This window comes from Etheostoma spectabile, unplaced genomic scaffold (assembly GCF_008692095.1).
Source record: "Etheostoma spectabile isolate EspeVRDwgs_2016 unplaced genomic scaffold, UIUC_Espe_1.0 scaffold271, whole genome shotgun sequence".
NCBI lineage: Eukaryota > Metazoa > Chordata > Actinopteri > Perciformes > Percidae > Etheostoma > Etheostoma spectabile.
Genome location: NW_022605575.1, coordinates 590949 through 603658, shown reverse-complemented (window position 1 = coordinate 603658; position 12710 = coordinate 590949). Strand labels below are relative to the sequence as shown.

The following is a 12710-nucleotide window of genomic DNA, read 5'->3' as shown; positions in this document are numbered from 1 at the left end:
CGCAATGAGTTGATCTCATATCTCATGGACGGCTTCGGTTTCTGTTCTGTGTAACTCTGTAACTTTCGGTTTTATTAATTAATCATGAATTGCTTTAAAAAAATAAATTAAAAAAATGAAATAAAAAAAATATTTGATTAGGACAATCAAATAAATATTAATATTTAATAATATTAATAATTTTTACTTATTATTGATCCCCTATGGCGAAAGTACAATTTTGTTATTACACACTACACACAGGCCTTGAATACCACACACATGCTACTGAGCCCTGAGCGGTTGAGGGGGTTCAATGCCTTGCTCAAAGAGCCCCTCGGCAGTGCCCCAGGAGGTGAACTTGCACTCCTTTAGCAAGTCCACACTCGTACATTGGTCCATACGGAGACTTGAACCTGCAACCCTCCGGTTCCCAACCCATTGCCCTACAGACTCAGCTACTGACACAAAGTACATTTGTTACGTAACATACGTTATATGCTAATTAAGTGCATTTAAGAATTAAATCACCCTGTCGTTACCATGGATACCACTCGGGCCAGCCGTGCTTAATCACCTACTTAATGAACTTCAATATCCAATGTAAACAATCTCAGAATTAAATAGCAAAATGTGGTGTCAACATAAAATAAAATCTGTTCAGAGTGAGGTCCCTTACAATGATGCGGTGTGAATATTCGACTTTCCAAGGCAACTTGGAGGTTTCAGGAAGCCGTAGCGGTCCCTTGAACGTCAACCGCTTTAAGTTCTTTTATCCGCTCTTTATACTTTGGTACCCGAGTCTGCCTTTGTTCCCATCATAATTACTACGCCCACTAGAGGCCATCACAGTTTGGATCGAATGGCCGCCAACCAAGCTGGTGCATGACAAACTTGTTTTTTTTAAATTGATTCATCAGATAGATTCAGTCCAGAATCTATCTTTTACATTTTAAATGGAAAAGTTTTAAGTTACAACCTGGTCTAACACACACTGACGGTCTAAAGCCTATCAAGCTAATCTACAAGGAAGTAAATGCCCGCACGCCACTGACATAGGTTATCAGTGTCATTTTGCATGCAATGAAGGCTTTGAGAAATTTGAACACGGTGATTATCTGGTTAAGTAGGGTGAGATCAGAAAGGTCCAAGTTGATTTGAAATCTAAAAATACTGTTTCACTTACTGGAAACTTCAGAATGCACAAATTAAGCAACTCTAAAAAACTAATCAGACTAGATCATATCAGCCCCTCTTAAAAAATGGTTAGAAGTTGGGTTTGAGATGTTATAAACAATTTTTGCCAATAGGCATATTTTCAACTCTAGTCCTTTGGCAAGACCATTTTAGACCACACTTCAAGATTCTCTCCCAGTTACCTTGCAGCTCCTCTAAGCTGCTGGAGCCGACCTAGTAGGGCCAGCTCTTCACAGCAACTCAAACTAAGAGGTTGATGCAAGCCTTTTACCAACATGTCTAACGTTGGTCTTATTTTCTTTGGCATTGCCGTCAGGAAACGTCCTTCGTCACCATGTAAAGCACTACCTTTATAACAGCACTCAATTTAATATGAGTGCGGTCTTAAACCCTCAGGCTGAGACCAACTAGCAGCTCAGATCCTGCGCTATATCAAGTTCGCAAACATCCTTTGAGCAATTCAGGCACATACATTTTTATGTAGTCTCAATGACCACCAAGAGCATTTAAGGTACAATTTATTGAAGTTCACATTTAAAACTCTGTCCCAAATCACAGAGTCACTTTAGCGTTGATGACCCTCTGGCTCCTGTGGAGACAAGTAAAAACAGTGGACACAAGACCAATTACCAAAACTTCAGGTAACCAAATAATGAAAAGTTCAGAGAAACATAACTTACCTCTTGATCATTTACAAAGCCCAGATGCTGTCATTGAGACAATTTAAAAAGCTGGACGCCGTTTTGAGACATCATTTAAAAAGTCGATATTTCTTAGAGACATCGTTTAAAAAGCTGGTACTTGCTGTGAGACAGTGGTTGAAAGCTGGATACTTTCTTTGAGACATCGTTTGGAGGGCCAGATACTTTGATGTACTGAGGAGAAGGCTGGAAAGCAGGTTGCATTGAAAGCATCTTCTGGTGCATCTGGTAGTGGCCACTAGGGTTTGAAGCGCTGTAGTGGGCTTAATGGTTACTTCCTTTGAGACATCGATTGGATAGCTGGAGGCTTTGGACTCAGAAGGCTGGAAAGCAGGTTTGCATTGCAAAACATCTGCGGGTGCATCTGGTAGGGACACTGGTGTGGAGCACTGTAGGGCTTAATTATTATTTCTTTGAGACAGTGCCTGGAACCCTGTGGTGCTTGAGGATGCTAGAGACACTGCCTGGAATGCTAGCAACGGTGTAGAGACAGGGCCCGGAACATAGCAACTGGCTGACATGCTAGCGATGGTGCCTGGTATGCTAGAGAGGTGCTTGATCTAGTACCCTGAATGCTAGAGACAGTGCTTGAGATGCCACAACAGTGCCGGAGATGCTACAACTGTGCTAGGCCTGTGCCTGGAATGTTAGTGATGTTGCTAGAGGCGGGGTTGATACAGTGTCTGGACGCTAGCAATGGTGCCTGGTATGCTAGAGATGTTGCTAGAGACTGTGCCTGGAACGCTAGAGACAGTGCTGGAGAGGCTAGTGACAGTGCCTGGAACGCTAGAGACGTTGCGAGATAGTACCTGGTATGCTAGCAACTGTGCTCAAGCCTGTGCCTGGAATTCTAGCAATGGTGCCTGGAAAGCTAGAGATGTTGCTAGAGCCGGTGATGATACAGTGCCTGGAACGCTAGTGACGGTGCTTGAGATGCCTAGAGGACAGTGCCTGAACGTAGCAATTGTGCTTAAGCCGGCTGCTACCGATGTTGCTAGAGATTGTGCTGGCATGCTGCGGCAGTGCCTGGAATGCTAGAGCTGTTGCTCAAGCCTGTGCCTGGAATGCTAGCAACAGTGCCTGGTATGCTAGAGATGTTGCAAGGCGTGCTTGAACAGTGCCTGGAAGTGTAGAGGCAGTGCTGGAATGCTAGTAATGTGCCTGGAATTCTAGCGACGGTGCTAGAAACTGGGCTCAGAATGCTAGGCAATGGTTGGTATGCTTGAGATGTTGCTAGAGTTGGTGCCGGAATGCTAGAGATGTTGCTTGATCTAATGCCTTGAATGCAGAGACAATGCTCGAGATGCCAACAACAGGGCTGGAATTAGTGATGTTGCTAGAGGAGTGTGGTTGATACAGTGCCTGGAACGCTAGCAATAGTGCCTGGTATGCTAGAGATGTTGCTAGAGACTGTGCCTGACGCTAGAGACAGTGCTGGAGATGCTAGTGACAGTGCCTGGAAAGCTAGAGATGTTGCTAGAAGTGGTGATTGATACAGTGCCTGGAACGCTAGTGACTGTGCTGAGATGCTAGCAACAGTGCCTCGAACGTCTAGAGCTTTTCCCCGGGATGCTAGTGGTGTAGAGACATTGTTTGGAAAGCTGGATACATTAAAATACTGAGCAGAGGCTGGTGAGCAGGTTCAGCTGAAACATTTCTTTGAGTGGATAAAGTTTGAGGACTGTAGTGGCTTGATGGTGGACCCAGTAGACCTAGAGAGACAGACAGATGTCGGCATATGATATATAGTTGGATAAGTTTTAGTTTAACAGGTACACCACCACCTTCAGTGGAGTGTGCGAATGCACAATACGCCAACACCAGCTGTGTCAGACTGAAACCTGTATACGGAGGTAGTCAGCCAGAGCATATGTACACGGATTGTCACCCTGCAGGACAAAATGAAGATATGGTACATTAAGCTGAGGTGTTGTGTAACCAAAATAGTTGGGTTGAAACGCTACCTGTCGAAATCATTGCTGGAGTCAGTTTGTGCATTCAGCTCCTTGCTGAGGAAGATCTCGTTTTTGTAAGTCACAGATCCTTGCCAAGCTGGAGAAACCAAGCACAACATTGGGCGCTCATATCAACAGATATAAAAATTGTAATGAGTTCAGTTCCATTAGTCCTTGACTTTGGATCCAAGCTGTTTATTGGAAAAGAGAAAAGAGCCCTGGTGCGTCCATGCTCTTGGGTCTACAGTTTTTGTTCACCAGGTTGATTCTAGCAGGAACTCCTCCACTTGTGATGGCCAGAGACAAGTCAGCCACCACAGTTATCCTGCCATCAGCCAACACACTGCAGAGAACGGAGTTTTAGCACTTGTGTAACCATATGGGGATCTTAGTTTAAATAAATCTCCTACCAATGAGTTCAGTAGCAGAGAACTGACAAGTCTTGACAGTTGAAATTTTGGACCTCCGTTTCCCCATTCCGCATGAGGAGCTCAAAAGTGCCAACGAAGCCTTTAAAGTAATGTTCTACAAACACATCAGCGTATTGACTGTGTCCATGTATAATCCATCCATTAAAACACAAGTGTTGATGCTCTAGTGTATCTCACCTTGTACTTGTAGCCGTGAGTGAAGAGTGGCACCTCGGCAGCAGTCTCTGGCTATGTTGCTCATGATGTAGCCGTACTTGGCTGCCAGCTCTGATGTCAGCAGCTCTGAAGCTATACTGATCTCCACAGGGAGTCAATAGGCCGTGGTCCAGTTTAAAGCTGATGCCAGACTCAGAACAGACAGCATCAAAGGCTGGAGGAGCGTGAAGACAACACAATGAGTTACTCTGCTTCATGTATTAGCATGATTGACAAGTCTAAATAAATAAATGACTTACAGGCATCGGTTACCCCATCACGGATGCTAGTTGGTAAAAGGGCTCCATTTTCAGCAGAACAGTCAGGGTGTAGTTGATGTCAGACGCTGGCTGAATAGTTGCATCTTTGATTAACTAAAGGACACAAAAAAAAAAAAAGTTGTTCAGCAGGATGAAGTTCAAGTAAACCAGACAATACAACTGCAAAGCCCTTTTACCTGCTGCATGACAACAGTCATCAAAAGGCACCTTCAGAACGTAGCCATGAGTGTGGTTGTGAACAAACACTTCTGTGTGTTGTGGCTGCTTGCATTGTAAAGGGAACTGTAAAATCCGTCCATTCAAATTAACTGCAACCAACTCAACGTCTTCTGGGACATCCCGAGGTAGACAGTGAATGTGCGCTCCTCAGAACGGTTCCTGAAACAAAAAGCCATTCCGATTCTTTTTTTCTTCAACTTGGCAAGTGCCTTGTGATGGCTGATGAAGCTTTGTGCACTAGTGGCTTATTTTCTAAGTGTACTAGAGGCCCTCTGTTCAACTGGTTAATACACTGAATTGCAATAACTCATTTCTCAAAAGGATGCCATGTAGTGGCCTTAGAAAATGACACTTGTTCAAGAAGCTTCAGCCATCTCTACAAGTGCCTGGTTAGACTTACTGTTTTCAGTGAAAATACGGCATGGCAGCAGGGGAGTGGCCAGTGTCCTGTGAATGCGAAGTCTGGTGTCACCATGACCCTCATCCACTGAGATTTGCTCCAAGTAGAGATGAAAGATTGAGAATTCGTAGAGGTTCCCAGACACGATGCTCTGTGAAAGAAGGTCTCAGGAAATTTAAATTGTTTAATTGGCTCAAAAGTCCTCTACACTTGAAAACATGTTTAATGAAAAATAACCCTGGCTCCTGACCTTCCTGTATCCTCCTTCAGCCTTATAGGGGATGCTGATCTCAACTGTGGAGTTGTGCTGCTTCACAATGTAGCCTCTCTTCTCTGCAACTGGCTGCTCCACAAGCCTATCAGCTTAATCTACAGGAAGTAGAAATGCCGCACGCCACGACAATAGGCTTATCAGTGTCATTTTGCATGCAATGAAGGCTTTGAGAATTTGACACCGGTGATTATCTGGTTATAAGTAGGGTGAGATCAGGAAATGGTCCAAGTTGATTGAATATCTAAAAATTACTTTCACTTACTGGAAACTTTCAGCATGCACAAAATTTAGCAACTCTAAAACATACTCGACTAGATTCATATCAGCCTCTAAATGGTTAGAAGTTGGTTGAGATGTATAAACAATTTTTGCCAAAGGCATATTTCAAACTTAGTCCTTTGGCAGAACATTTTAGACCACACTTCAAGATTCACTCCAGTTACCTGCAGCTCCTCTAAGAGCTGCTGGAGCACAGCCTGAGGTAGGGCTCAGTCTCTTACAGCAACTCAAAAACTAAGAGGTGATGCAAGGCCTTTTAAACATGTCTAACGTTGGTCTTATGTTACTTGGCATGCCGTCAGGAAACGTCCTTCCTCACCATTGTAAAGCACTAACTTTATACAGCACTCAAAGTTTACATTGAGGCGGGTCTTAAACCCTCAGGCTGAGACCAAACTAGCAGCTCAAGGATCCTGCGCTAATTCAAGTTCGCAACATAATCTTTGAGCAATTTCAGGCAACATACATTTTTATGTAGTCTCAATGACAGTCAAGAGCATAAGGTACAAATTATTGAAGTTCACATTTAAAACTCGTCCCAATCACAGAGTCACTTTAGCGTTGTGCACCTCTGGCTCCTGTGGAGACAAGTTAAACAAGATGGACACAAGACCAATTACCAAACTTCAGGTAACCAAATAATGAAAAAAGTTCAGATAAAACTACTACCTCTTGTATCACTTACAAAGCCCAGATGCTGTCATTGAGGACCATCATTTAAAAACGCGGACGCGTGTTGAGACATCATTTAAAAAGTCAGATAATTTCTTAGAGACATCGTTTAAAAAGCTGGATACTTGCTGTGAGACAGTGGTTTGAAAGCGGATACTTTCTTTGAGAATCGTTTGGAGGGCCAGATACTTTGAGTACGAGGAGAGGCTGGAAAGCAGGTTGATTGAAAAGCATCTTCGGTGCATCTGGTAGTGGCCACTAGGGTTTGAAGCGCTGTAGGGGCTTAATGGTTACTTCCTTTGAGACATCGATTGGATAGCTGGAGGCTTTGGACTCAGAAGGCTGGAAAGCGGTTGCATTGCAAAACATCTGCGGGGCATCTGGTAGTGGACAATGGTGTTGGAAGCACGTAGTGGGCTTAATATTATTTCTTTGAGACAGTGCCTGGAACCTAGTGGTGCTTGAGATGCTAGAGACACTGCTGGAATGCTAGCACGGTGCCAGAGACAGGGCCCGGACACTAGCAACTGTGCCTGACATGCTAGCGATGGTGGCTGGTAGCTAGAGACGGTGCTTGATTAGTACCCTGAATGCTAGAGACAGTGCTTGAGATGCCAACAAACAGTGCGGAGATGCTAGCAACTGTGCTCAGGCCTGTGCCTGGAATGTTAGTGTGTTGCTAGAGGCGGTGGTTGACTACAGTGTCTGGAACGCTAGCAATGGTGCCTGGTATGCTAGAGATGTTGCTAGAGACTGTGCCTGGAACGCTAGAGACAGTGCTGGAGAGGCTAGTGACAGTGCCTGGAACGCTAGAGACGTTGCTTGAGATGAGTACCTGGTATGCTAGCAACTGTGCTCAAGCCTGTGCCTGGAATTTAGCAATGGTGCCTGGAAAGCTAGAGATGTTGGCTAGAGCCGGTGATTGATACAGTGCCTGGAACGCTAGTGACGGTGTTGAGATGCTAGAGACAGTGCCGGAACGCTAGCAATTGTGCTAAGCCGGCATGCTACCGATGTGCTAGAGATTGTGCCTGGCATGCTAGCGGCAGTGCCTGGAATGCTAGAGCTGTTGCTCAAGCCTGTGCTGGAATGCTAGCAACAGTGCCTGGTATGCTAGAGATGTTGCTCAAGGCTGTGCTTGATACAGTGCCTGGAAGTGTAGAGGCAGTGCCTGGAATGCTAGTAATTGTGCTGGAATCTAGCGACGGTGCTAGAAACTGGGCCCAGAATGCTAGCAATGGTGCCTGGTATGCTTGAGATGTTGCTAGAGTTGGTGCAGGATGCTAGAGATGTTGCTTGATCTAATGCCTGAATGCTAGAGACAATGCTCGAGATGCCAACACAGGGCCTGGAATGTTAGTGATGTTGCTAGAGGAGTGGGTGATACAGTGCCTGGAACGCTAGCAATAGTGCCTGGTATGCGAGATGTTGCTAGAGACTGTGCGGAAAGCTAGAGGACAGTGCTGGAGATGCTAGTGACAGTGCCTGGAAAGCTAGAGATGTGCTAGAAGTGGTGATTGATACAGTGCCTGGAATCGAAGTGACTGTGCTTGAGATGCTAGCAACAGTGCCTCGAACGCTAGAGCTTTCCCCGGGATGCTAGTGGTGTAGAGACATGTTTGGAAAGCTGGATACATTAAAATACTGAGCAGGCTGGTGAGCAGGTTCAGCTGAAACATTTCTTTGAGTGGATAAAGTTTGAGGCACTGTAGGGGGCTTGATGGTGGGGGACCAGTAGACCTAGAGAGACCAGACAGATGTCGGCATATGATATATAGTAGGATAAGTTTAGTTAACAGGTACACACCAACCTTCAGTGGAGTGTGCAGAATGCACAATACGGCCAACACCAGCTGTGTCAGACTGAAACCTGTATACGGAGAGTAGTCCAGCCAGAGCATATGTACACTGGATTGTCACCCTGCAGGACAAAATTGAAGAATGTTTATTAAGCTGAGGAGTTGTATTAACCAAAATAGTTGGGTTGAAACTACCTGTCGAAATCATTGCTGGAGTCAGTTTGTGCATTCAACCTTGCTGAGGAAGAACTCTTTTGTAAGTCACAGACTCCTTGCCAGCTGGAGAAACCAAGCACAACATTTGGGGCTTATCACAGATATAAAAAGTAATGAGTTCAGTTCAAGTATACCTTGATATTGGATCCACAGCGTTTATTGGAAAAGAGAAAGAGCCCTGGTGCCGTCCATCTCTTGGGTCTACAGTTTTTGTCTACAGAGTTGATTCTAGCAGGAACTCCTTCACTGTGATGGCCAGAGACAAAGTCAGCCACCACAGTTATCCTGCCATCAGCCGAACACACTGCAGAGAACGGAGTTTTAGCACTGTGTCAAACATATGGGGATCTTAGTTTAAATAAATCTCCTTAACAATGAGTTCAGTAGCAGAGAAATGACAAGTCTTGACAGTTGAAATTTGACCTCCGTTTCCCCATTCCGCATGAGGAGCTCAAAAGTGCCAACGAAGTCCTTTAAAGTAATGTCTAAAAACACTGCAGCGTATTGACTGATGTCCAATGAAATCCATCCCTTAAAACACAAGTGTTGATGCTCTAGTGTCATCTCACCTGTACTTGTAGCCTAGTGAAGAGTGCACTCGAGCAGCAGTCTCGGGCTATGTTGCTCATGATGTAGCCGTACTTGGCTGCCAGCTGATGTCAGCAGCTCTGAGCCTATACTGATCTCCCACAGGGAGTCAATAGGCCGGTGGTCCAGTTAAAGCTGATGCCAGACTCAGAACAGAAGCATCAAAGGCTGGAGGAGCGTGAAGACAACACAATGAGTTACTGCTCAGTTTAGCAGATTGACAAAGTCAAAACTAAATAAATGACTTACAGGCATCTGTTACCACCATCAAGGAGCTAGTTGGTAAAAGGGCTCATTTTCAGGCAGAACAGTCAGGGTGTAGGTGATGTCCAGCCGGTGCTGAAGTTGCTCTTTGATTAACTAAAGACACAAAAAAAAAAAAAGTTGATTCAAGCAGATGAAAGTTGTCCAAGTAACCAGCAATACAACTGCAAAGCCCTTTTACCTGCTGCATGACAACAGTATCACAAAGGCACCTTCAAACGTAGCCATGAGTGTGGTTGGGAACAAAACACTTTGTGATGTTGTGGCTGCTTGCATTGTGAAGGGAACTGTAAAATCCGTCCATTCAAATTTACTGCAACCAACTCAACGTCTTCTGGGACATCCCGAGGTAGACAGTGAATGTGCGCTCCTCAGAACGTTCCTGAAAAAAAGCCATTCAGATTCTTTTTTCTTCAACTTGGCAAGTGCCTTGTGATGGCTGAATGAAGCTTTGTGCACTAGTGTCTTATTTTCTAAGGTACTAGATGGCCCTCTGTTCAATGGTTAATACATGAATTGCAATAATCATTTCTAAAAGGATGCCATGTAGTGGCCTTAGAAATGACTTGTTCAAGAAGCTTCAGCCTCTTACAAGTGCCTGGTTAGACTTACTGTTTTCAGTGAAAATACGGATGCAGCAGGGGTGGCCAGTGTCCTGTGAATGCGAAGTCTGGTGTCACCATGACCCTCATCCACTGAGATTGCTCCAAGTAGAGATGAAAGATGAGAATTGTAGAGGTCCCAGACAACGATGCTCTGTGAAAGAAGGTCTCAGGAAATTTAAATGTTAATTGGCAAAAGTCCTCTCACTTGAAAACATGTTTATGAAAAAATAACCCTGGCTCCTGACCTTCGTATCCCCTTCAGCCTTATAGGGGATGCTGATCTCAACTGTGGAGTTGTGCTGCTTCACAATGTAGCCTCTCTTCTCTGCAACTGGCTGCTCCACAAGTTCACCATTTACTCCAAGTTGACCTGCATCTGGTTTAGATTGACACCCATGGATGCAGACCTCAGAAGATCCACATGATGTAGCTACTGTTGTCATATGATCCTTTATCTGGAGAGACATTACACCAGTATTAGATTTGCTGTATGTCAGAGGGAAAAAGAAAGCCACAACAAAAGCTGTAATACTGACGCATGGAGCAAGCAGCACCAGGTCAACCCAACTGAAACCCAGCTAGTCGGGACAACAGGTTGCATGGACCACCTCTACTGGAACACCATTCACCTGGGGGGGGGCAATGAATGATCAACTGCTTTGTACTACATGCTTTACTGTAGTAAAACACTGTCTGGAATTTCAAAAGACATGGACTAGATGCACTAAACTCTGCATCAGTGTTACCTCAGTGCTGTATGATTCAGGTTGTCCATACGGAGTACGAAAACAAGCCTTCCATGGTCAAGTCAAATGTATAGCCATGCATCTTAGCGTGTTGAGGCTAATCGGCAAAACCCCCAGCTGCGCGTCTGAAACATCACCTGCCAATCTGAAGTGGCTGAGGATAGGCCTGAATAAAGCACATAGTCAAAATTTAATTGTATATACGAATTTGATTGTATCATAGTTATCCAACTGCAAATGACGGATGTCACAAGTTCCCAGAATACATGTCAAACATACCCTTTTGAAACTAGCACCCCAGTCACCCTTCTTTATCCCAGTGGACAGGCCATATCACTCCTCATAGACACCTACAAAGAAACCAGGGTTAGAGCAAATTTGGAAATTACACATATAAGATACAACCAAGCTTACTTCCATGTAGTTGACCTCACAGGTGACCTCTCTGGAGACCAGGGAAGAGGGGAGAACAGGTTTTGTTCAAGGCATAGGTGACTCCTTTCTTTGTGTGTCACAATCAGGTTGAAGGAAGTGAATACTTCATCCTCCTGAATATAGTATCCATCAAGTATGAGAACATGTGTCCTAAAAAAGGGTACACTATTGTTGAATAACCCAAAACTGTTTGTAGCCCTTTGCACGGACCTGTTGTCGGTGTTGCAGCTGAAGTAAGAGGCTCTGAGCTCCAGATGTTCCAATGCAGGGACAACACTGACACTGTGCCACACTTTGCTGCATATCTTATGTGGGGTACACACCCATCTCATCTGAAAGACAAGTCCCTAGTTTAGTCTGCTCAAACAGTTTCACTCTATTCAGTGAATACTTGGGTTTAATTGGTCAGATTACTCAAAGTAAAACCTGCCAGGCCAGTCTTAAGAAAACTTACAAATAAGTTAAATATCTAGGTAACTCATGGGTGTGATCCCACATGGTTCGACCCCTAGCTTGTAATGCTGTGAGGACTTACCAACGCCTCAAAGGAAGGTTCATCCCCAGAGTAGGAGAGATCACAGCTATCATGAAGTAACGATCACGACACTCCATATGAACTCGCATGAACAAATGGGTTCAAATTGAATATTGCACCAAGGACTAACAGGCAGGTGTTAAGCAGATGTTTTTAGTTCTTACCACTGGGAATATCACATTTTGCAGTTGTCCACACAGACAGGAGCAAGGTCACACTGTTGAGACAAAATAATGTATTAAAAACAAATTGAAACCATAAGGTGCACTAATGGCAACCATCAGCTTGTAAATGACCATGACCCTGCAACTTACCTGAGACAAATCCCAAAAGCCATAGCCACTGATGTTGGCAGTGTCTAAAGCTAGCCTAGCTGCTAGCGAACTACACCTGCTAACCAACACAAGCTAAAATGAACCACTTGCTTGTATATCCTGGCCTAACTGGCACGACGTGGTGCTGTCTGCTACACACCAGCTTTTATAAGTCTACCCTGAGAGTCAAAGGCCACTCTAATCAACTGATTGAAAGAAACCCTGAATGCTAATGAGCTACACATGTGGATGTAACACCTGAGGGCCTCTGATTGGTCGGTGAATAGCCTGACTTTTTAAAAACTGGTGTGTAGCAGACAGCAGTTTGGCCAGAATGTACTGAATGTACTGAATGTACTGAATGTAATGAAGTTCCTGGTTTTAATTTAACTCTTTATTGATATTATGAGCAGCAAATGTACTAATAAGCACATTAGAAAATGTTTTCTAAATTTAAAGAAAATAACAAAATTTAATTTAATTATTAGTAGAATTACCCTGTACATAATTTATTGGCCAGCAGAGGACGACGTTGTCTTTCTAATGGAAATGAAGCTACCACTAAAGAGAAACTTAGATAAATAGATAGATAGACAGATAGACAGACAGACAGACAGACAGACAG

General features: G+C 44.2%; 2 long non-coding RNA genes and 1 pseudogene across 2 annotated transcripts; all 3 read right to left on the bottom strand.

The window, feature by feature from the left end:
• LOC116685808 (uncharacterized) overlaps nt 1-381 on the bottom strand; it is a 6518-nt pseudogene extending 6137 nt beyond the window's left edge.
• On the bottom strand, nt 379-12209 carry LOC116685816 (uncharacterized). The gene is made up of 4 exons (XR_004331054.1): nt 12086-12209; nt 11936-11988; nt 11107-11110; nt 379-388 (listed from the first exon to the last, which is right to left on the bottom strand). It is a non-coding gene; the product is annotated as an uncharacterized LOC116685816 (long non-coding RNA).
• LOC116685815 (uncharacterized) lies at nt 5003-5707 on the bottom strand. The gene is made up of 3 exons (XR_004331053.1): nt 5609-5707; nt 5359-5509; nt 5003-5117 (listed from the first exon to the last, which is right to left on the bottom strand). It is a non-coding gene; the product is annotated as an uncharacterized LOC116685815 (long non-coding RNA).
• Nucleotides 12210-12710: the final 501 nt, after the last annotated feature.